The sequence below is a fragment of the Panicum virgatum genome, chromosome 2N, assembly GCF_016808335.1.
Source record: "Panicum virgatum strain AP13 chromosome 2N, P.virgatum_v5, whole genome shotgun sequence".
In the NCBI taxonomy this organism is placed as follows: domain Eukaryota; kingdom Viridiplantae; phylum Streptophyta; class Magnoliopsida; order Poales; family Poaceae; genus Panicum; species Panicum virgatum.
The window spans coordinates 22,423,254-22,448,634 of record NC_053146.1 but is presented as its reverse complement, the minus strand read 5'-3'; the positions used below and the strand labels follow the sequence as shown (position 1 = coordinate 22,448,634).

General features: G+C 50.6%; 1 non-coding gene across 1 annotated transcript; it reads left to right on the top strand.

Moving 5' to 3' along the window:
* The first annotated feature begins 2,326 nt into the window (after window positions 1–2,326).
* LOC120663218 lies at window positions 2,327–2,433 on the top strand. The gene has a single exon (XR_005670436.1). It is a non-coding gene; the product is annotated as a small nucleolar RNA R71 (small nucleolar RNA).
* Window positions 2,434–25,381: the final 22,948 nt, after the last annotated feature.

The window sequence follows — 25,381 nt, the reverse complement described above, 5'->3', positions numbered from 1 at the left end:
TAGGCTTGCTGGTGAAGTGATCCCCATCGGTGGTGATGGGACACGAACGGAGGGGAGGAGCTGGCCGGCCTGTATGGGGCCGTTCGGCCTGCCCCTGCACATTTAGTGCGCCCCCTTTTAACTTTGCTTCGTGATCACTCCAGGCGCCCATTCCCTGCTGCTTTCTGCCAGGAAAAAGAAGGTGGGGCCGGCTGGCCTAGGTGGGGTCGGCCGGCCTGACACTCGGCCGAAAATTTTTGAAATTTTTTTTGTGAAGTTCTAGAGATGCAAAATTTCTAATTTTAAATATGTATTGTTTGAATTTCAAACATGCTTATGCAAAATGAAAAGAAATTTATGCAAGGAAAAATTAAACTATCCTATATGCAATGCAATGATGGATAGATGCCACGTACCTCATGGCGAGGGCTCGGGTTTAGAGTCCGGAGCCGGACTCTCCATTCCTTTAGTTTGGTTGTCGTCGCCGATGGAGTCTTGGGTGATGACACTTTCTTCCGCCACACTTTCTTGGGTGTGGGTGGTGTTTCGACCTTCAACCTCTGTGATTCTAGAAATTTCTTATGCTGGATTCTTCGTTTGGCATTCTTCTGATTATGAAGCTTGATTTGCTTCGCTTCCTCTGGAATTCTCAACTCCTCCTGAATCCACAGACTTTCTATGAACTCAATGAGGGATTCAATGTTGGGAAGCGATGGTTTCTTTGCCTCTTCCTCGGATTTCTTTTTCCGGTGGACCTCCTTGACTAGTGAGCATTGTTCGACCTTCGGTTTGAAGGCGAACTTCTCCTTCTGACCATTAATGTTGAGCTGAATTTCTCCAGCTCCAACATCAATATGGCCATTTGCTATACTCAAGGACATCCTGCCCACGATGAGAGGCGTCTTGGTGTCGACTTCCATGTCGAGGACGACGAAGTCGACGGGAATGAAGAAATTCCGGATTTTCACCGGAATATTCTCTACTATTCCCGCGGGGGTAGCGGACCGTTTGGTCTGCTAGTTGCAAACACATGGCTGTAGGGGCAAGTGCATGATGGTTAAGTTTATCATAAACTACCTTTGGCATGACACTGACACTTGCTCCCAAGTCACAGAGGGCGTTCGAAAAGTGTTGGGCCCTGATCGAGCAAGTGATGGTGGTGCAGCCTGGGTCTTTCTTCTTCACCAGGAGAGGATCAAGAATAGCAGCACTACACTCCTCAGTTAACTGCACGACCTCGATGGTGGGCAGCGCCCACTTGTTTCCAAGAATATCCTTGATATACTTGGCATACGTGGGGTACCTGCATAGCATCAAGAAGTGGTATGTTTACATACAACTTCTTTATTACCTCGACAAATTTGCCGAATTGTTCGTTGGCCACCGGCTTCCTTATCCGCTCTGAAAACGGTAAGGCAGTTGTGCCGTGATAGTCCCGTGAAGTTCTAGGGGTTCCACGGGGTCTTCCTGGGTAGCAGAAGTGTTGTATTCGACAGCCTCCTGCTGCACTTCATCTTCAACTTCGGTATGGCCAGCGGTTATGGTCTTCCGCTGCTTTCCTGCATCCTGTGGAAGAGGTGGCTCTTGCATGGTCTTACCACCACGCATGGTCACTGCACTAACAATTTCTTTCGGGGTTACTTCCGGTTGCCTGGGTAGTTTCCCCGTGTTAACGTTAGGACAAGAAGATGCAAGCTGAGCTACTTGAGTTTCTATCATCTTGTTAAAGCTCAGCTGGTTCTTAATAACAGAATTAAATCACTCTAGTTGTGCAGGCATAGATTCCAAGATCTTGTCATTAGCAAGGAATTTCTTACTAATGTTGTCATTAATTTGCTTTTGGCCGTACACTAGGTCTTTTAATGTGGGCTGAAAACTTTTATTGAAATCCATACCTTGTTGTTGACCGAAGGGGAGGTTGGACTTAGAGTTCCAACCCTTTTGAGGACAAAATCCTGAGTTGGGATTGCTGTTGCTCCCAATGATATTCGCGTCCTCTTGAGTCAATGGGCATGAGTTGCTTGAGTGCCCAGTCTCGCCACATGTTTCACATGTCATACAAGACTCCGAAACCTGATTAACCTCCTGGTGCGGAGATTCTAGGTTCTTCATCAAAAGTTCCAATTTGGCAGCTAACATGTCGACTGTGTCGATCTGATGCATGCCCTTCGGATGGGCTGGCTGCCTTTCTCCTTTCCAACTCTGGTTGGAAGCTATCTTGTCAATCAGCATCTTCGTTCTCGCAACATCGAGAGAAAGGAAAGAACCACCCGCTGCTGCATCGACGTGATCCTGGGCTTGCTGATTCAGGCCATGGAAGAAGTTCTGAATGATCAGCCACTCTTCTATGCCATGGTGTGGGCATACTTCAATGTACTCCTGGAGACGTTCCCAGACTTCCGGGATGCTCTCATCCGGCAATTGCTGAATTCCGGTAATCCTGTTCCTGAGGGCATTGGTCTTTCCCACTAGAAAGTATTTGGCTAGGAATGCATTCGAACAAGTTTCCCATGTTGTGAAAGCTTCTTTGTTGGAAGAGAACCACGTCTTGGCTTTCCCGAGCAGTGAGAATGGGAACAGATGAAGACGAATGACATCCAGTTTAGTTCCTTTGGGGTTGATGGTGTTACTCACCTCTAGGAAGTTCTGGAGATGTGTATTGGCATCCTCAGATGGCTTTCCGCAGAACGGACTTGCCTGGACCATATTCACTAGTCCAGTCTTCAGCTCAAAGCCATCATTGCCGGCTTGATTCACGTTCAATCTGGTAGGGATGTGGCTACTGGACGGGGCAGAGAACTGACGAAGAGTCTTCTGAGCCATGATGAGGATGCTGAAGTGGATGGTGAACTGTAGGGCCAAGTGAGTCTCTTCTGTGGTGAGACGATGTGGCGTCTCACGATTCTGCCGATTCTTTCTGGATTCGGGTTGAAGTTACTTGGTAGGTCGAAACTGGTCATGCACTGCTCCGCATCGATCAAAAGATGGAGACAGAAATGATAAGCCCGCTAGAGTTAGCGGCGACAAACTAGTAAAGTTTATCAAACTATCTACGATATCTTTAGCCAATTGCTTCCCCGACAACGGCGCCAGAAATGGTTTTGGCATTTCATATGCCCGATAGAATAGATATTCCACAAGCGCACAGAATTACCATTGTAGCACTTCACCTTGGAGTATTCTAGGGTATCGTATTTTTCCTCAGGGAAGCACTATGGTAAAGAGTATCGTAAATTGAGTGATAATCATACTAGCTTGATCGGCCGACTGACTAGACGGGGCTAAGCCAGATAGATAAGTAAGAATAATGGCCAGACGATGACCGAGTGACACACGGAGATTCAACTCCTTAGAGAGGTAGCAGTTGGGAGGACAACGAGCGAGATAAGACACTTGATACACTTCTGAACTATCGAGCTAGCCTCTCTAGATCAGACTAAACACCTAACTAGTTCTCGAAAAAGCAGAGCTTACTTCGGCGGCTAGAAGAGAAAGGACTTCAGAAAGGGATGAGAGGGGAGTCCAACGGCAACCTGCACTACTGCTATGAAAACACCCGAACGTGGTGGACTACAAAGGAAGGATATGGTTGTCACCACCTACCGACTACCACAACGGTTCTGTGGGGTGGAACACACTTTCTAGCTAACACTAAGGTCAGACACCACGTCTGCACTCGGTGTTAGGATTTCTCTCAAGGCACTAACTTGAGATACTCTAGTCCGGGAGAGAAAACCCGTAAGATAAGATCCCGATTATTTAGAAAGATAACTTAGCCTAAGCTAAAGGAAAACTTCCGCGCTCGAACTGAACACTCTGACTCGAGTAAATAAAAGACAGTTGAAAGTAAAGCTGACTCAGAAAAGTAGAGAAGATAACTTATATTAATAATGTCAAAAGAAAGATACAAGAGCTATATCAGACTTGCGACAACTCCAGAATCCCGAGCAAGCTCGACTCGACTCTAACTCCCAAGCTACTAACCTACTCTAGAAAGTACAAGTGAAGAGAGAAGAGCTCCAATAGTGTGTGTTACAAGTGATGGATGGGTTCTCTATTTATAGGCTTCCAAATTCGGTTCCTGGCCGGTAATGCAGTTGGCGTCAGTTGTAAGCAGGTAAGGCGGATGAGCTTAACTTCCACGCCAAGACCCAGCCTGAGATGCTTCCAAGTGGGGCCGGCCGGCCTCCCCTAGGCCGGTCAGCCTGGGAATCCTGCCAAGTGGCCACTGACCTTTGGACAGTTGCTCTGATTTGCTTCTAGAGGCGGTTGACAGTTGCTTGACATCAACGCGTGCAAGTGCTAGGCCGGCCGGCCTAGTGGAAGCCGACTGGCCTCCCTCTGGCACGTCTCGGCCCTCCATTGCGCCGACATTGCACTTGTATGCTTGTGATCCTCCTTAGGTGCTGGATCGCTGACTTGGACACAAATTTACACTGAATTGTGGGTCCTTTAATCCTTGTGCAAGCCTTTCGATCCACTTGATCAAACCGATGTCCAATCCACGACTCAAAGGCATTGTGGGTGTGTCACTTTGCCACTAGATCAAAGACGGGACACTATCTTCAGGGGTGCCAGGCCGGCCGGCCTAGGGGAGGCCGGTCGGCCTGGGTTCACGCCCATTTTTGGTAGATGTTCACCTGAAATCAAAACTCATCCAAAACTTGTGGAACTCGTTAGAAATAAATAAAATATGAATGGAACATAGTGTAAAGCTCGTGTTATTCTCGAGAAGTTGACGGCCACAATGTGAAATAATGGCCACCACGCCAATTTGGGGCGGCCATGCTACGCCAAGTTCATGGTGATCCCCAACTACACCTACCTCAAGTTGAAGATGCCGGGCCCGAAGGGGGTCATCACCATCGGCTTCTCGTTTGAGCACGCCTATGAGTGCGATGTCAAGTGCGTCGAGCACGCCGAGGCTCTGGCGGTGGACGAGGCCCTCACCGCAGACTTGGGGAGGATGGCGAACGAGGCCATGACTCCACGCAGCGACACGCGGGCAGCTTCGAGCCTGCCGAGGGTGCCAAGGACATACCCCTCGACCCGAAGACCCCCGACAGCAAGGCGTTGGAGATCAGCGCCACCCTAGCGACAAATAGGAAGTGGTGCTCGTCGACTTTCTCCGCGCCAACGCCGACATCTTTGCGTGGAGCCCCTCGGACATGCCTGGCATACTGAGGGAGGTAGCCGAGCACTCCCTTGACATTCTACCGAACTCCAAGCCGGTGAAGCAGTGCCTGCGACGCTTCGACGAGCTCAAGCACTGGGCAATCGGCGAGGAGGTGCACAAGCTTTTGGCGGTCGTATTCATCAAGGAGGTATTCCATCCTGAGTGGCTAGCTAAAGAATGGGAAGTGGAGGATGTGTGTAGACTATACTGGTTTAAATAAAGCATGTCCAAAAGTTCCTTCCTTTGTCATGTATTGATCAAATAGTTGACTCTACTGCGGGATGCGAACTTTTATCCCTTCTTGATGCGTATTCCGGTTACTACCAAATCAAGATGAAAGAGTCCGACCAGCTCGCAACTTCTTTTATCACTCCTTCTGGCACGGACTACTACATTACGATGCCCTTTGGCCTTAGGAACGCCGGAGCTACATACAAGCGATGTTTGCTCCTTGTGTTTAAAGATCATATCGGGCGAACCATAGAAGCGTATGTCAATGACATCATTGTAAAATCTAGGAAGGCGGATGACCTGGTAGCCGATCTCCGGATCGCGTTTGATTGCCTTAGGGCCAAAGGGGTAAAGCTTAACCCCGAGAAGTATGTGTTCGGAGTCCCTCGAGGCATGCTCTTGGGCTTCATCGTCTTCCACCGAGGCATTGAACCCAACCCTGAAAAAGTCTCGGCCATCACTCGGATGGGCCCGATCCGAGACCTAAAGGGGGTATAGAAGGTCATGGGCTATCTAGCAGCCCTCAGCCGTTTCATCTCACGCCTCGGTGAGAAGTGCTTACCTCTGTATCGACTCCTGATGAAATCCGAACGCTTCTCGTGGACCCCCGAGGCCGAAGAGGCCCTTGACAAGCTCAAGGCATCGCTCACTAGTGCTCCAATCCTGACACCACCAATGGACAGCGAGCCCCTCTACCCATACGTGGCAGCCACGATCCAGGTGGTCAGCGCAGCCATCGTCGTGGAACGACAAGAGGAGGGACATGCTTTTCCCGTTCAGAGGTCGGTGTACTTCATCAGTGAAGTGTTGTCTGAAACCAAGACACGGTATCCACAGATCCAGAAGCTGCTTTACGCAGTGGTCCTGGCTCGGCACAAATTGCGCCACTACTTCGAGGCTCACCCCGTCACCGTGGTCTCGTCTTTTACTCTGGGAGAGATGGTCCACAATCGGGAGGTCACAGGTAGGATAGCCAAGTGGTCAGTGGAGCTGATGGGAGAGACTCTCACCTATGCGCCTCGCAAGGCGGTTAAATCCCAAGTCTTGGCAGACTTCATTGCCAAGTGGACCGACACTTAGCTGCCCCAACCTCAGATCCAAGCGGATTGCTGGATCATGTACTTCGACGGGTCGGTGATGAAGACCGGAGTAGGCGCGGGCCTCCTCTTCATCTCGCCCCTCGGAATACACATGCGCTACGTGGTACGTGTAACACCCGGTTTATAAAAGAACATAAACCGAGCAATCATATACGTGCCAGGATCAAGTCACACGTATATACAACAGAATGAACAGTATATCACAGCACATATCACGAATAAGACATAATAAAACGAAATACGAATGTTATTTATTACATTAATGACAAAAATGTCTGATACAGCGGAAGCGAAGTACAAATACGATAAAAACTCTCCGAAGCCGAGCAGGGCGCCACAGGGACGTCGACTGGGAGACGAACGCCTAGAAGTCCTCGTAGTCCTGGTAGCGCTGGACGAACTCCCTCGTGTCGGCAGGAACTGAGCAGTAGTATCGTAGCCAAGAGGAAAAAGTAGAGAAGAGGCAAGAGTGAGTACACAACTTGTACTCAACAAATATAACACAAACTATGAGGCTCTAAGGTTGGCTGACTCAACTGCATTAGCTTTTAAGTGTTGGCAAGATTTTATTAAAGCTATTTACTACGAGTTGATGAATTACCATTAACCCAGTTACATAGTAATTAATCAAGATTAAACATGTCACTACTGAGAACCAAACCGAAACCAAGCCACCAAGGTAACCCCGAGAGGCACCTCCCTCGTCGGAAGGAGACAACCCCACTAATCAAAAGGAGGATCTGGGCCGCTCATAACCGTGAGCACGGCTAGTATACCAGTTTTACACTCTGCAGAGGTTGCACATCTTTACCCACAAGTCGTGAGCTATGCCAGTTGTTCATCACACTTCCTTAGGTGAGATGACTAGCGACTCACTACGAGGCCTTTACAAAGAATCTCGTTGGTAGGGAGTAACCGCGAGGGTGGATCGGCGACTATGGAGCAGGTCTAGTGGGCGTCAAGACACGAAGCACAGACGAGGCCACTCAGTACGTGGGACATAGAAGCTTACCGCCCCTGCCCCGCAGGTAAGTTACTCCAAACCAAAAAGACCTAATTATTACGCCAAGACCGTCCCATTCCAGTCTTGTGGTAGCGCTGTTGTCCCAGGTTGTCGCTCTATGAACCGGTCCTTATGGAGAGTGGCCAACCAAGCACTAAGCTCCGTGCTGGCCCCCTAAACCATGTTTCTACAAAAACCATATTTTAACGAGACGTGAGCCACCCAAGCACGAAGCACAGAGGGCCACTCTCAGAATTAAATTGCATAAACCATTAATCAAATTAATTAAAAAGGACCATTATGTGTTATAGCGCGGCACCTAGCACAACTAACCAAAATGCAACCCAAGGGATATATAAAGGATATAAAGTGGCTAGGACAGTCCTTATAGGCATACAGTATTAAATGCAGTATGAAATTGTATTTAAAGATGATAGGTTGTTCATGTTATACTTGCCTTACTCAAACTGTTCCTGCTGCTGCTCAAACTGATCTGAAGACGGATGCTGCTCCGGGTACTGGTACTGGGCTCCTCAGATGGATCAACGTCTACTCACGAACACATGGCCAAAACGAGGCACAACAACAAGCATACAAGCAAACACTAACAAAAACTAAGAAACAGTACACCAATACATAAAAACAGCACACTAAACTAGTCTAAAATTATTCTACGCGTTACAACGATCGCGCGGACATAAAGAACGCCTAAATCGGAGCTAAAACGCATTTTCTAGGCTAAAAACAAGGTTCATGGACTAAACTGTAAGAAATCTAAGGTTCCAGGGGCTTTTCTGCAAAAACCAAGGGCCTAAACATAATTCAAGGTTAGATATGAGGGCCAGCGTGCAAAAGACCAGGTGCTGGACCGCGGGTTTGAAATCTGGAAAGGTCAGGGGGTTCCGTGTAAAAATTTGAGCTGATCTGTAAATATGTTTACACAGGCAAGGACTGCGGGTTGATATTCGAAAAGGCAGGGGTCTCTTTAACAAAATTCCAAGGCTGAACCGGTACGAGTGGATCCAGGCCGCTGGATCTAGATCTAACGGTTTAGATCTATTGAAACTTCGGTCTAATCTAGAGCGCTGGTTTCAGATCGGACGCACCAGATTCAGCAGGGCGCGGGGCGGCGGCGGAACGCGCCGGCGGCGTGCTCCCGCGGCGGGGGATCGTCGGTGTAAACCGAATCTGGCGTTCTCGGGCTCGATTCGGGTCGCGGTTGGGTCAAGGAGCATCGGCGGGATACGTGTAACCCACCTGTGCCCTCAGGTCGGGGGATTGCAGCTCGGTTGGGGGCTCACGGCGGTGCAGGTGGCGCTAGCTCATCGGCGAGGCCAACTAGGTGCAGCAGAAGGGGGAAGGGGCCAGGAAACGGGTACGGCGTGTTCGTTACCCTCGTGCGAAGCTGATGCCGGCCATAGAAGTCGACGAGAGGTGGCGCAGGGCGGAAATCGGGGCGGCCAGAGGTGGTTGGCTCCTCCTCCGCAGCGATTCCCGTGCGTGTAGGGGCCGGAGTCGGCGGATTCGGGCTTGAGGAGGCTCCTGGCGCCAAGGAGGAGCTCCTGCGGCGGCTCTTGGTGGCGGAGGTGGCTTGGGCATGCGGGACCACGCTGGCGCACGGCCTTCTGCGCGGCGGAGCTGTGCGGGGTCTCTGGGCCTCGGCGTTGGGGCTGCGGGGTGGAGATGAGGACGCAGGGATCCGTGGGCTGGGGCGTTTAAGAAGGCAAGGGATCCTCGGCGTGCGGGGCGGATCGCGCGCGAGAATCACGGCGAGGTCATTTGGGCGTGAGCGAAGGGCGCGGAGCGGAGAAAGGAAGGAGATGACCCTGTCCCGTGGGTCCAGGCGGGCAGCGAGGGAAGGTGACGCGCACGGGGCTGGGCTGCGGGCGCTGGCTGGTGGGGTCGGGCGCGCAGTGGGGGAGGGCGACGCGGTCGCGAGCGAGCGGGCTGAGCGCTCCGCGCGAGCTGAGGGCGAGGGGTGAGCTAGGCCAGTGCGCTGCGTTCTGGGCCGGCCTGAGCGGGGTGTGGGCGCTGGAATGAGGGTGAGAGCGGGTTGGGCCTTCGCGGAGGGAGGCGGGTGGAGCCAGGCCGAGTGCGTGGGAGCAGGCCAGCGCGGGACTGGAGTGCGGGCCGAGCTGGGGTGTGGGACGCTGACTGCTGGGCCTGGCGCGACAGCGGGGACACGGGACTGAGGCGGGGAATGCGTGCTGCGCGAGGGTCGCGGTTAGGCCCTGACGGGCTGGGGCCGCGGTGTCAGCGGCTCACAGGGAACGCGGCGACGCGCGAGCTGTGGAGAGCGAGCGGGAGAGCATTGGGTCATTGGGTCTGTGGGAGAAGGGGGTGGGCCGAGCGCTGGAGGGTGCGAGCCGGACCGAGCGAGCGGCTCGCTGGCTGCTGCGCTTCGCGGCGGGGCTGGGAAACTGGGCTGCGGTGGGTAGCGGGCTTGGAAGGAAAGAAGGGTTGGGCTGCCTCCGGTTTTCCTGGGTTGGTTTCTGATTACGGAAACTGGTGGGCTGCAGGCCCGGGAGAGATGGAGAGGAGGAGACGGGCTGGGCCGCCGGGGTGGATATGGGCCGCGTGGGAAAAAGGGTTGGTCTTGAGTGAGAGAAGTGGCCACGGGATTGGGTTTGAGTTTGGGTTTTGGGTTTTTCTTTCTCTTTCTATTTCTTTTCCTTTCTAATTCTAATTCTATTTCAAACTCAAGGCAAATGAATTCAAATTTGAATTTGAATTCACACAAGCACTCAACAAATAAAACAATGCTCCAGCATGATGCAACAACAAAAATTAAACCTATGATAAATTTTAGTTACTAGAGGATCAAAATTAGATTAAATGAAAGTCTAAACACAATAAACCTTAGAATTTTAAATAAAGCCAATTAAATTTATTATTAAATACTGAAAATTAAATTAGGTTGTTACAAATCCTACCCCCTTACAGGAATCTCGTCCTGAGATTCTGGGCTCGCTAGCAAAGAGATCTGGATAGGTCTTCATCAACTCCTCTTCCTTCTTCTGACAAATCCTCCGGGAATCCAGCCACCACGCGAGTACCATCCGTGGGTCTAGCCTCCATCTGATGAAGAAAACCAGAAGGCTTTGTAGCACTGACTGTCACCTCTTGGCCATTAGATGCTAACAAGTGAACTGACCGCTGAGCACAATCAATTCTGACTCCCCACTTGGCAAGAGTATCCATTCCCAGAATCACATCAATACCTTTGGTGTCTATCACCATCAGATTTGTAATGAACTTTACTCTTTCTATGGAAACACTGACTCTGGGGCAGAAGATATGAGACTTCAATTGTCCTCCAGGTGAAGATATCAACATGCACTTCTTTAATGTGTTAGTGCGAATACCGTGATGCTCGACAAAAGACTGTGCAATAAAGGAATGCGTAGCACCAGTATCGAAAAGCACCATAGCTGGATATGAGTTGACCATGGTCGTACCAATAACCACATTCGGAGACTCGGCTGCTGACTCGGCCGTCACATGTTTCACCTTCCCCTGTCGGGGTGCTCTGGGTTGGGCTGGGTGCCCCTGCTCTCCTGCCTGCCGTGGAGTCGGTGAAAGGCGTTTCTGTGGACAACTTTTGGCATAATGACCTTTTTGCTCGCATTGGTAGCACATGCGGTGGTGGTGAATGGCGCTACTTGGTTGACCTCCATGTGAACTTATCATCACATCTTGCATTATTTCTGTTGCTTGCTCTTTGGACTCCTTGTGACTGCGTGGCTGAATCACCTTCATAGTGATAGTCAACCCATCAACATAATCATAGAGAGCTTGGTTCTCGACCTGTGTATCTCTAGAGCACTCAGGATCCTTTCTCTTCTGGACAGTCTGTAGCTCATCGACCGATGGACCATCAAGGAATAGTGAATCATCTGCTAGCTGCTCTTGACGAGACCTCTTTCTCTTTGTACTGGAGAACAACCTCTGGTTCCTCCTAATTGTATCTTCATCTTCAGTCGCACGAACTTGACGACAAGGAACCCCGTAGAATTGACAACACGGGCAAGCTTTCTCACCATCACCCATTGCACTGTCTCCAAGGTCTTTTTGTTCTGCCGACATCTGAGCTGGGATAAAAGGAAAAATACAGATTGGTAAGGTCAAGGAAGAGAGAAAAACTCCATTATTTAAGGTTCTATCCTATTTAGACAACACTGCGCAGGCATTACTGCTGATAACTCCAGATAAATGTCACATAAATCTGGGAAAAAGAAACTAGAGCATAACTCTTCTGTTTCATCTGAGAGATTCTCAACTTCTCTTGTACTATTTGTAGGCCGGGGTGTCACATCCTCCCTACCCCCTTACAGAAACCGACGTCCTCGTCGGTGACGTCCTTGCCAGTGAATCCCTAGATATCATATCCTCTTCATATTATCCTTCTTCTCAACAAACAAGACCAGAAAAAAACTCAAGACATGATAAGGTAGAGAGGATAGAGTGGACGGTTTTACCCCCAACGATCTAACTTGTTTTATTAATTAATTTACTTTAACTTAAAACTGTTTTTCATTAAACAATGTAACTACTAAACTATGCAATCATTCAAAAATCCAACTCAAACATGTAGCATAATAACAAGCAGACAATTTTCACAACTTAGCCGAGTTTAACACACGACTCGACTAATACCACACATCGCAGAACGAACTACCGTATTATTATAAAAGGGTCACCTAGCTAATAATCATGGTGGTCAGATGACTGATTCGGGCCAAAATCTACGAAAATTATTCTTCAGAGAGAGAAATCAAGGTAAGACGGGTAAAAGTCATAGAATTCAAGGGGTATAACAGTAAAATAGTTTCAGCAGACAAGGATTGGAGAGAAGAAGTCCTAAAACTCGACCAGTTCTATCTAGACTTCGTCCTACAGTCGATACGGCTCTGATACCACTCTGTAACATCCGGTTTATAAAAGAACATAAACCGAGCAATCATATACGTGCCAGGACCAAGTCACACGTATATACAACAGAATGAACAGTATATCACAACACATATCACGAATAAGACATAATAAAACGAAATACGAATGTTATTTATTACATTAATGACAAAAATGTCTGATACAGCGGAAGCGAAGTACAAATACGATAAAAACTCTCCGAAGCCGAGCAGGGCGCCACAGGGACGTCGACTGGGAGACGAACGCCTAGAAGTCCTCGTAGTCCTGGTAGCGCTGGACGAACTCCCTCTTGTCGGCAGGAACTGAGCAGTAGTATCGTAGCCAAGAGGAAAAAGTAGAGAAGAGGCAAGAGTGAGTACACAACTTGTACTCAACAAATATAACACAAACTATGAGGCTCTAAGGTTGGCTGACTCAACTGCATTAGCTTTTAAGTGTTGGCAAGATTTTATTAAAGCTATTTACTACGAGTTGATGAATTACCATTAACCCAGTTACATAGTAATTAATCAAGATTAAACATGTCACTACTGAGAACCAAACCGAAACCAAGCCACCAAGGTAACACCGAGAGGCACCTCCCTCGTCGGAAGGAGACAACCCCACTAATCAAAAGGAGGATCTGGGCCGCTCATAACCGTGAGCACGGCTAGTATACCAGTTTTACACTCTGCAGAGGTTGCACATCTTTACCCACAAGTCGTGAGCTACGCCAGTTGTTCATCACACTTCCTTAGGTGAGATGACTAGCGACTCACTACGAGGCCTTTACAAAGAATCTCGTTGGTAGGGAGTAACCGCGAGGGTGGATCGGCGACTATGGAGCAGGTCTAGTGGGCGTCAAGACACGAAGCACAGACGAGGCCACTCAGTACGAGGGACATAGAAGCTTACCGCCCCTGCCCCGCAGGTAAGTTACTCCAAACCAAAAAGACCTAATTATTACGCCAAGACCGTCCCATTCCAGTCTTGTGGTAGCGCTGTTGTCCCAGGTTGTCGCTCTATGAACCGGTCCTTATGGAGAGTGGCCAACCAAGCACTAAGCTCCGTGCTGGCCCCCTAAACCATGTTTCTACAAAAACCATATTTTAACGAGACGTGAGCCACCCAAGCACGAAGCACAGAGGGCCACTCTCAGAATTAAATTGCATAAACCATTAATCAAATTAATTAAAAAGGACCATTATGTGTTATAGCGCGGCACCTAGCACAACTAACCAAAATGCAACCCAAGGGATATATAAAGGATATAAAGTGGCTAGGACAGTCCTTATAGGCATACAGTATTAAATGCAGTATGAAATTGTATTTAAAGATGATAGGTTGTTCATGTTATACTTGCCTTACTCAAACTGTTCCTGCTGCTGCTCAAACTGATCTGAAGACGGATGCTGCTCCGGGTACTGGTACTGGGGCTCCTCAGATGGATCAACGTCTACTCACGAACACATGGCCAAAACGAGGCACAACAATAAGCATACAAGCAAACACTAACAAAAACTAAGAAACAGTACACCAATACATAAAAACAGCACACTAAACTAGTCTAAAACTATTCTACGCGTTACAATTTGTAACAACCTAATTTAATTTTCAGTATTTAATAATAAATTTAATTGGATTTATTTAAAATTCTAAGGTTTATTGTGTTTAGACTTTCATTTAATCTAATTTTGATCCTCCAGTAACTAAAATTTATCATAGGTTTAATTTTTGTTGTTGCATCATGCTGGAGCATTGTTTTATTTGTTGAGTGCTTGTGTGAGTTCAAATTCAAATTTGAATTCATTTGCCTTGAGTTTGAAATAGAATTAGAATTAGAAAGGAAAAGAAATAGAAAGAGAAAGAAAACCCCAAAACCCAAACTCAAACCCAATCCCGTGGCCACTTCTCTCACTCAAGACCAACCCTTTTTCCCACGCGGCCCATATCCACCCCGGCGGCCCAGCCCGTCTCCTCCTCTCCATCTCTCCCGGGCCTGCAGCCCACCAGTTTCCGTAATCAGAAACCAACCCAGGAAAACCGGAGGCAGCCCAACCCTTCTTTCCTTCCCAGCCAGCTACCCACCGCAGCCCAGTTTCCCAGCCCCGCCGCGAAGCGCAGCAGCCAGCGAGCCGCTCGCTCGGTCCGGCTCGCACCCTCCAGCGCTCGGCCCACCCCCTTCTCCCACAGACCCAATGACCCAACGCTCTCCCGCTCGCTCTCCACAGCTCGCGCGTCGCCGCGTTCCCTGTGAGCCGCTGACACCGCGGCCCCAGCCCGTCAGGGCCTAACCGCGACCCTCGCGCAGCACGCATTCCCCGCCTCAGTCCCACGTCCCCGCTGTCGCGCCAGGCCCAGCAGTCAGCGTCCCACACCCCAGCTCGGCCCGCACTCCAGTCCCACGCTGGCCGTGATTCTCGCGCGCGATCCGCCCCGCACGCCGAGGATCCCTTGCCTTCTTAAACGCCCCAGCCCACGGATCCCTGCGTCCTCATCTCCACCCCGCAGCCCCAACGCCGAGGCCCAGAGACCCCGCACAGCTCCGCCGCGCAGAAGGCCGTGCGCCACCGTGGTCCCACATGCCCAAGCCACCTCCGCCACCAAGAGCCACCGCAGGAGCTCATCCTTGGCGCCAGGAGCCTCCTCAAGCCCAAATCCGCCGACTCCGGCCCCTACACGCACGGGAATCGCTGCGGAGGAGGAGCCAACCACCTCTGCGCCGCCCCGATTTCCGCCCTGCGCCACCTCTCGTCGACTTCTACGGCCGGCATCAGCTTCGCACGAGGGTAACAAACACGCCGTGCCCATTCCCTGGCCCCTTCCCCCTTCTGCTGCACCTAGTTGGCCTCACCGACGAGCTAGCGCCGCCTGCACCGCCGCGAGCCCCCAACCGAGCCGCAATCCCCCGACCTGAGGGCACAGGTGGGTTACACGTATCCCGCCGATGCTCCTTGACCCAACCGCGACCCGAATCGAGCCCGGGAACGCCAGATTCGGTTTACACCGACGATCCCCCGCCGCGGGAGCACGCCGCCGGCGCGTTCCGCCGCCGCCCCGCGCCCTGCTGAATCTGGTGCGTCCGATCTGAAACCAGCGCTCTAGATTAGATCGAAGTTTTAATAGATCTAAACCGTTAGATCCAGATCCAGCGGCCTGGATCCACTCGTACCGGTTCAGCCTTGGAATTTTGTTAAAGAGACCCCTGCCTTTCCGAATATCAACCCGCATTCCTTGCCTGTGTAAACATATTTACAGATCAGCCCAAATTTTTACACGGAACCCCCTGACCTTTCCAGATTTCAAACCCGCGGTCCAGCACCTGGTCTTTTGCACGCTGGCCCACATATCTAACCTTGAATTATGTTTAGGCCCTTGGTTTTTGCAGAAAAGCCCCTGGAACCTTAGATTTCTTACAGTTTAGTCCATGAACCTTGTTTTTAGCCTAGAAAATGTGTTTTAGCTCCGATTTAGGCGTTCTTTATGTCCGCGCGATCGTTGTAACGCGTAGAATAGTTTTAGACTAGTTAAGTGTGCTGTTTTTATGTATTGGTGTACTGTTTCTTAGTTTTTGTTAGTGTTTGCTTGTATGCTTATTGTTGTGCCTCGTTTTGGCCATGTGTTCGTGAGTAGACGTTGATCCATCTGAGGAGCCCCAGTACCAGTACCCGGAGCAGCATCCGTCTTCAGATCAGTTTGAGCAGCAGCAGGAACAGTTTGAGTAAGGCAAGTATAACATGAACAACCTATCATCTTTAAATACAATTTCATACTGCATTTAATACTGTATGCCTATAAGGACTGTCCTAGCCACTTTATATCCTTTATATATCCCTTGGGTTGCATTTTGGTTAGTTGTGCTAGGTGCCCCGCTATAACACATAATGGTCCTTTTTAATTAATTTGATTAATGGTTTATGCAATTTAATTCTGAGAGTGGCCCTCTGTGCTTCGTGCTTGGGTGGCTCACGTCTCGTTAAAATATGGTTTTTGTAGAAACATGGTTTAGGGGGCCAGCACGGAGCTTAGTGCTTGGTTGGCCACTCTCCATAAGGACCGGTTCATAGAGCGACAACCTGGGATAACAGCGCTACCACAAGACTGGAATGGGACGGTCTTGGCGTAATAATTAGGTCTTTTTGGTTTGGAGTAACTTACCTGCGGGGCAGGGGCGGTAAGCTTCTATGTCCCTCGTACTGAGTGGGCTCGTCTGTGCTTTGTGTCTTGACGCCCACTAGACCTGCTCCATAGTCGCCGATCCACCCTCGCGGTTACTCCCTACCAACGAGATTCTTTGTAAAGGCCTCGTAGTGAGTCGCTAGTCATCTCACCTAAGGAAGTGTGATGAACAACTGGCGTAGCTCACGACTTGTGGGTAAAGATGTGCAACCTCTGCAGAGTGTAAAACTGGTATACTAGCTGTGCTCACGGTTATGAGCGGCCCAGATCCTCCTTTTGATTAGTGGGGTTGTCTCCTTCCGACGAGGGAGGTGCCTCTCTGGGTTACCTTGGTTGCTTGGTTTCGGTTTGGTTCTCAGTAGTGACATGTTTAATCTTGATTAATTACTATGTAACTGGGTTAATGGTAATTCATCAACTCGTAGTAAATAGCTTTAATAAAATCTTGCCAACACTTAAAAGCTAATGCAGTTGAGTCAGCCAACCTTAGAGCCTCATAGTTTGTGTTATATTTGTTGAGTACAAGTTGTGTACTCACTCTTACCTCTTCTCAACCTTTTCCTCTTGGCTACGATACTGCTGCTCAGTTCCTGCCGACACGAGGGAGTTCGCCTAGCGCTACCAGGACTACGAGGACTTCTAGGCGTTCGTCTCCCAGTCGACGTGTAACACCCGGTTTATAAAAGAACATAAACCGAGCAATCATATACGTGCCAGGATCAAGTCACACGTATATACAACAGAATGAACAGTATATCATAGCACATATCACGTAAAAAGACATAATAAAGCGAATACGAATGTTATTTATTACAATAATGACAAAATGTCTGATACAGCGGAAGCGAAGTACAAAATACGATAAAGCTCTCCGAAGCTGAAGCAGGGCGCCACAGGGACGTCGACTGGGAGACGAAGCACCTAGAAGTCCTCGTAGTCCTGGTAGCGCTGGACGAACTCCCTCGTGTCGGCAGGAACTGAGCAGCAGTAGCGTAGCCAAGAGGAAAAAGTAGAGAAGAGGCAAGAGTGAGTACACAACTTGTACTCAACAAGTATAACACAAACTATGAGGCTCTAGGCTGGCTGACTCAACTGCATTAGCTTTTAAGTGTTGGCAAAATTTTATTAAAGCTATTTACTACGAGTTGATGAATTACCATTAACCCAGTTACATAGTAATTAATCAAGTTTAGTCATGATACTACTGAGAACCAAAACCAAGACCAAGCCACCAAGGTAAACCCCGAGAAGCACCTCCCTCGTCGGAAGGAGATAACTTCACTAATCAAAAGGAGGATCTGGGCCGCTCATGACCGTGAGCACGGCTAGTATACCAGTTTTACACTCTGCAGAGGTTGCACATCTTTACCCACAAGTCGTGAGCTACGCCAGTTGTTCATCACACTTCCTTAGGTGAGATGGCCAGCGACTCACTACGAGGCCTTTAAAAAGAATCTCGTTGATAAGGCGTAACCGCGAGAGTTAGGTCGGCGACGATGGGGCCCACCTCCGGGGGTACAAGCACAGGAGCGCAATCCAAGCACAGACCAAGCCGGAGGAGCAGGGACCATTGAAGCTTACTACTCTTGCCCCGCAGGTAAGTTACTCCAAACCAAAAAGATCTAGTTATTACGCCAAGTCTATCCCATTCTAGCCTTGTGGTAGCGCTGTTGTCCCAGGTTGTCGCTCTATGAACCGGTCCTTATGGAGAGTGGCCAACCAGGCAGTAAGCACCGTGCTGGCCCCCTAAACCATGTTTCTACAAAAACCATCTTTTAATGAGACGTGAGCCACTCAAGACACACAGAGGGCCACTCTCAGGATTAAGTTCAAGTAAACCATTAATCAAATTAATTAAAGGACCAGAGTGTGTTAAAGCGCAGCAACCTAGCACAACTAACCAAAATGCAACCCAAAGGTACGTATAAAGGATATAAAGTGGCTAGGAAATCCTTATAGGCATACAGTATTAAAATGCAGTATGAAAATGTATTTAAAGATGATAGGTTGTTCATGTTATACTTGCCTTCCTCGTACTGCTCCTGCTGCTGCTCAAACTGATCCGAAGACGGCTGCTCCGGGTACTGGTACTGGGGCTCCTCAGATGGATCAACGTCTACTCACGAACACATGGCCAAAACAATGCACAAAATAAGCATACAAGCAAACACTAACAAAAAGCTAAGAAACAGTACATCAATACATAAAAACAGCGCACTAAACTACTCTAATACTGTTCTACGCATTACAACGATCGCGTGGACATAAAGAACGCTAAAAACGGAGCTATAACGCATAAACTAGGCCTAAAACAAGTCCTAGGGGCTTATTTGTAAGAAAACTGAAGTTTCAGGGGCTTTTCTGCTAAAACCGAGGGCTAAATTGTAATTAAACATTAAATCTAAGGGCTGACGCGCAAAACTGCCAAGGGTGGACGGCGGGTTTGATTTCTGGAAAACTCGGGGGGGTCCGTGCAAAAACATGGGTCAATCTGCAATTATTTTTGAATAACTCAGGACCGCGGGTTGAATCAGGGAAAATCCAGGGGCTCTTTATCAAAAAGTCAAGGCGAAGCGGTACGCTCAGATCTGGACCGTTAGATCCAGATCTAGCGGCTAGGATCAAAGGGGGCGCCGTTCTAATCTGGAGCGCCCATCTGAGATCGGGTGGCCAGGGTCTTTTCGGGCGCGCGGGCGGCGGCGCTAACCGCCGGAGCGTGGCTCCGCGGCGGCGAGCTCGCCGGAGTAGGCGAACCCGGCGTTCCAGAGCTCGAAACGGGGTGCCGCTTGGCCTGGGAGGAAGCTAGTGGCACGCGTAAACCTCCTATGGGGTTGTTGGGGTTCTGAGAGGCCTAGAGCGGGGAGGTCAAGGGTGGTGGCGGCTCGGCGCGGCGAGGCTTCGCCGGCGTGTGCGTTCGGGCCGAGTTCGTGCCAAACCATGGGTGCAGAAAGAGGAAACAGGTCGGTGTGGTGCTCACCTAGGCTCGAATTGAGCTGTGAAGGCGTGCAGAGACGACGGCGTCGGTGACGAGCGGCGGCGCACCGGCGATTCTCGGGGAGGTGGCGCCGTAGGGGTCCCTGGGACTCCTGGATCCCCACGGCAGCTTCAGATTTGGGCTGCGAAACAAGGGGAGGGGTCAGCGAGACGCGAGGAAGGCTGGCGGCGCGGAATTGACCGGGCGGAGTCTCTCACCGGTGGCGGGGGCTTTGTTCTGGGCAAGGCGGCGGCGCTAGGGCTTGCGGCGGCCTTTGGCGTGGGGTGAGGGTGCAGGGGGGTGCGGCTTGGGCGTTTAAAGCAGGGAGGCCGGGGATTGCGGGCGCGGTTGGGGAAGGAAACCCCCGGTGGTTTCGCCGGGGATCTCTGCGGGCCGAGCGCAGCCGTTGCGCGAGGTTGAAGGAGAGCCTGGAGGGTGGGGCCAGCGGGTCAGCGAGAGCAGGGTAGGGCGAGTGGGGCGTGCGCTCTGCGGGCGTGCTTGAGCGGGCTGACAGTGGGTCCGGGGGGTGAGGCAAGGGAGCGTGCTCGCGGGCTGAGGAGCGGGGCGAGCGGGGATCGCTGGCTGGACTGGGCCGGAGCGGGTGCGGCGTGGGAGCAGGCCGGGGCGCGCGTATGGGCCGGGGTGGGGAGAGGCTGGGCCGCTCGTGAGTGGGCTCGGGGAGAGCCGTTTGGGCCGGGCGAGAGAAGGGAAAGAGGGAGTGGGCCGCGGGTTCGGTTGGGCTAGACTGGGCTTGGGGTTTTGGGTTTGAGTTTGTTTTCTATTTTCCTTTCTATTTCTATTTACTCTCTCATTTCAATTCTAAGTCAATCAAAGGTTGAGTTCAAATATGAATGTGAATTCAAACCACAATCAATTAAAAGTATGCACCAGCATGAATGCAACAACAAAATTTAAACCTATGATAAATTTTAATTACTTAAGGAACAAAAATTAGATTAAATGCCAACTAAACACAATAAACCTTAGAAAATTAAATAAAGCCAATTAATTTATTAATAAATGCTGAAATTTAAATTAGGGTGTTACACGACGTCCCTGTGGCGCCCTGCTCGACTTCGGAGAGTTTTTATCGTATTTGTACTTCGCTTCCGCTGTATCAGACATTTTTTTCATTAATGTAATAAATAACATTCGTATTTCGTTTTATTATGTCTTATTCGTGATATGTGCTGTGATATACTGTTCATTCTGTTGTATATATGTGTGACTTGATCCTGGCACGTATATGATTGCTCGGTTTATGTTCTTTTATAAACCGGGTGTTACAGTACGCCTACACTTCCCGGCGTCCAACAACATGGCATCGCCATCGAGTTAGGCGTCAAGCGCCTTGACGTCCGGGGAGATTCTCAACTCGTCATCGACTAGGTGATGAAGGAGTCCAGCTGCCACGACGCAAAAATGGAGGTGTACTGCAACGCAGTGCGTCTCCTCGAAGACAAGTTCGACAAGCGCGAGCTTAACCACATCGCGAGCAAGTACAATGAGGAAGCGGACAAACTTGCTAAGATCGCGTCTGGGCGGACCACCATTCCCCCAACATCTTCACCCGTTACCTCACCAAGTCGTCCGTCGACTTCAAGAGCCTTACAGAAGCCATCGGGACAGCACCCGAACCCTCGGGGACTGCGACCGCCGAGCCCTTGGCCGAAGACCCCTCGGCGGAGGAGTCCGAGGCCATGGACACCGAAGCCGAGATCTCCTCGGCAGATGAGACTGAAGCGATGGAGACTGACGAGGCCCCACCTTCGCGAGACTGGCATGCCCAGTACCTCGACTGGATGATCCGAGGGGTCCTACCCTCGGACCGTGCTGTATAAGCATAGTCCCTCCGGCGTTCTACAACGCTGCATCCCCATTCCCGAGGGCAGGGAGCTGATCCAGGACATACACGCCGGAATTTGCGGTCACCACGCGGTGCCACGCACCCTCGTCGGCAATGTGTTCAGGCAAGGCTTCTACTGGCCCACCACAGTCACCGACGCTAACGAGGTCGTGCGGACCTGCGAGGGCTGCCAGTTCTACACCCGGAAGATGCATCTCTCGGCGCACACTCTGCAAACCATTCCCATTACATGGCCTTTCGCCGTGTGGGGACTGGACCTCGTCGGGCCACTGCAGAAAGCGCCCAGGGGCTTCACCCACTTGTTGGTAGCAATTGACAAGTTCTCCAAGTGGATCGAGGCTCGACCCATCAGCAAGATCAAATCCGAACAAGCCGTGCTATTCTTCACTGACATCGCTTACAAGTTCGGGGTTCCAAACTCAATCATCACTGACAACGGCACCTAGTTCACAGGCAAGAAGTTCTTGGCGTTCTCTGACGACTACCACATATGCGTGGACTGGTCGGCGGTGGCGCACCCACAGACAAACGACCAAGTGGAACGTGCCAATGGCATGATCCTACAAGGCCTCAAGACAAGAATCTTCAACAAGTTGAACAAGTTTGGTCGGAGGTGGCACACGGAGCTACCCTCAGTCATCTGGAGCCTGAGAACGACCCCAAGCAGAGCCATGGGCTTCAGCCCGTTCTTCCTCGTCTATGGTGCCGAGGCCATCCTCCCCACTGACTTGGAGTATGGATCCCCGAGGCTCAAGGCATACCAAGAGTAGCAGAACCAGCAAGCCCGCGAGGACTCGCTGGACCAAGTAGACGAAGCTCGAGACGTGGCACACCTCCACTCAGCATGATACCAGCAGTCTCTGCGAAGATATCAAGCACAAAGGGTTCGGCGCCGAGACCTCAACAAGGGGGACTTGGTGCTGAGACTTCGACAGGACAGCCGAGGACGCCACAAGCTCACACCGCCGTGGGAAGTCCCGTACATCATCGCAAAAGTTCTCAAGCCTAGCACGTACAAGCTAGCTAACGAGAAGGGTGAAGTCTTCACCAATACTTAGAATATTCAGCAGCTACGCCGCTTATATCCTTGAAATTTCAAGCTCTTTTGTACATAGTTTGTACTTGTATTCTGAATTTCCCGAAATAATAAAGAAGTACGCTTTACTCGCTTATTTTTTGGGAACTATCCGATCCCTCGGGGGCTCGGGCGCGCACGAACACTGAGGTAGGCTTGGTTTTGCCCTCAGCAAAGGCAAGCCTCCCTCGGGGGCTATTACGTCCCCAAAAACGCCACCGTTTTTCGAAAAAAATTTCCTATCTAAGATTTTTGTATACTTAGAAAAAAGGATGCAAGGCGTAAGCAACTATGGAATGGGATCGGCCGAGCTGCGGGACCGCCTATGCCTCCGGGATACGACATCCCCACTCACCTCCCTATGCCTAAGACGCTTATGAACGCAAAATTCCTCGCAGAAATTTATCTAAGTTGCACAAGAACACGAAAATGTAGTAAAAGAAACGATGCATGCACAAACGTTCACAAGGCCTCGATCAACCACATTGTTAATTTACATCCTTCTGTCCTCTCACACAAAAATACGATTAAGACATAATACTCATTCATGTACACGGGCTCTATGGCCTAAGCTTCCTACAGATCTCCCTCTCCGTAGCGCGAACCCTCGGCAGCGTCATCTTTGGAGTCAGGGACGAGGTCGTCCTCGAGCAATATGGATAAGGAGAGGCGGCACCCTCGACGGCAGTGTCGGCCTGATCCATAGCAGCCATCGCGGCGTCTCCTTCTACGCCAGGTGCGACGACGTAGCCCGTGGCCACCAGCTCGAGGTCGAGGACGTAGTGCGTCGACACCATGCCGAGGGCCTTCTGGACGCTATTAACATTTCTTAGCGCCATCACTAGGAACGGAGGGTGTCCCCGGCAATGGCGCCAGAAATGCTTGTTGACATTTCTTAGCGCAATCACTAGGAATGAGGGTGTCCTTAGCAACGGCGTCAGAAATGCATGTTGGTATGTCTTAATGTTTACAGAAACATCCGCAAGCGTACGGATATACCGTTGTAGCATTTCACCCGGAAGTATTCAGGGTATCGTTATTTATATTTTCCCAAGGGATGGCTAGGTTTTGTAAAGTTATTTACTAGTTCCATAACCATGACATTATGAAATAAGTTGCAGACTACTGATTTATGCAGGGGTAAGTGATAAATAAAGGATAATCAGGGGTAATGTGACACACACAGAACAGCCAACTCTCATAAATAAAGAATAAACAAGCACACCTAAGGTTAGTGGGAGCTTAGGCACAGATCCTAGTACACTATTCATGTTAGCAGGTAAGTTATGTTAGTCACATGCTTAGAGCTACAGGTGCCGGAAAATTAGGGACATCGGGGAGAATGACCCGCACTGGAGAACATCCAATCCCGTTTCATCTTTGTATGAACGCCTACACGATACCCGAACGTCGGGGAGTACGCAACCGATAAGTAGCTTCCCGGTGGACCGACAGGGCTGTCACCACCTGCGGTCTTCCCCAGTCAAACTGTGGAGCACCGTCATATCCGAAGGATCCCGCATACTCAGGCACCATGCCCGCATATGAGGTTACTACCCTAGCACCCCCGGGTCCCCCACCCTTCGGATGGACAAGTAAGATGCTAAGGTAAGTCCGAAAGCACAATGAACCGATATCCTTACCCAGATCATCTGGTCTAAGCAAGCAACTAGTATAACTTGATAAAACATAGATCAAGGCTAAGCATGCTAAGAACATAGCAAGATAACCAAGAATGAACTCAATATGAATAGCATAACGAGAGTCGGAATACAAAGCCATACTAGAGGCCGAGGATTGCTCGCCGACCCTGAGGACGTCTGGATTCTCTAAGAAGATGAAGTACTAGCCTAGCTCCACTACCCTAAGGATTACAAGTCACAAGAGAGTGTGTAACACCCTAATTTAAATTCCAGCATTTATTAATAAATTTAATTGGATTTATTTAATTTTCTAAGGTTTATTGTGTTAGACTTGCATTTAATCTAAACTTTTGTTCCTTAAGTAATTAAAATTTATCATAGGTTTAATTTTGTTGTTGCATCATGCTGGAGCATTGCTTTATTTGTTGAGTGCTTGTGTGAATTCAAATTTAAATTTGAATTCATTTGCCTTGAGTTTGAATTAGGATTAGATTTAGAAAGGAAAAGAAATAGTAAAGAGAAAATGAAAGAAACCCAAACCCTGTCAGCCCACCAGTACCCAAAGCCCGGAGCAGCTAGCTCCCTCCCTCAGCCCAGCCCGCGGGGCACAGCAGCCCAGCATCCAAACCCGTGGCCCAAACACCCCGCTAGGCCCAGCCCCTTCTCTCTCCTCGCGGCCCGCGCAAACTCCCGCTCACCCGGCCCAGCGCTAGGCCCAGCTCCCGCTGCCAGCAGCGCATGGCCCACGCCCGCTCCGCACGATGCCCCGCTCAGCCCGAGCGCCCGCGCGCGCTCCCTGCCACCGGGCCCAAGGCGTCAGCGCCCGCACGAGCTCTCCCTGCGCCTGACCCCACCAGCCAGCACCCGCACCCCAGTCAGCCCGCGCCGCATCGTCACTCCCTCTCTCGCTGCTCCCCGGGCCTGCCCGTCAGCTACTTCGTCTCCCCCGCGCAACCGCCCGCCCGCGATCTCCGGCGAAGTCCACGCCGGCCTTCCAAACCCGGGCGCGCATGCCTAGGTTGGCCGCCGCCCTATAAGTAGGCCCTGGCCTCCCCCGTACCCCGTCATCCACGCCCTAGCCGCCACCCTGCCACCCTAGCCACCGCCTCCCCTCGCTCCGCAGCGCAGAGCACCCGCACCGCCGTGCGCCGGCCACGCCACCGCACCCCAGGCCCTGCCGACCGCCGCAGACACTCCGCCTCGGCCCTGGGAGACTTCCTAAGCCGGCCACGCTCCAATTCTT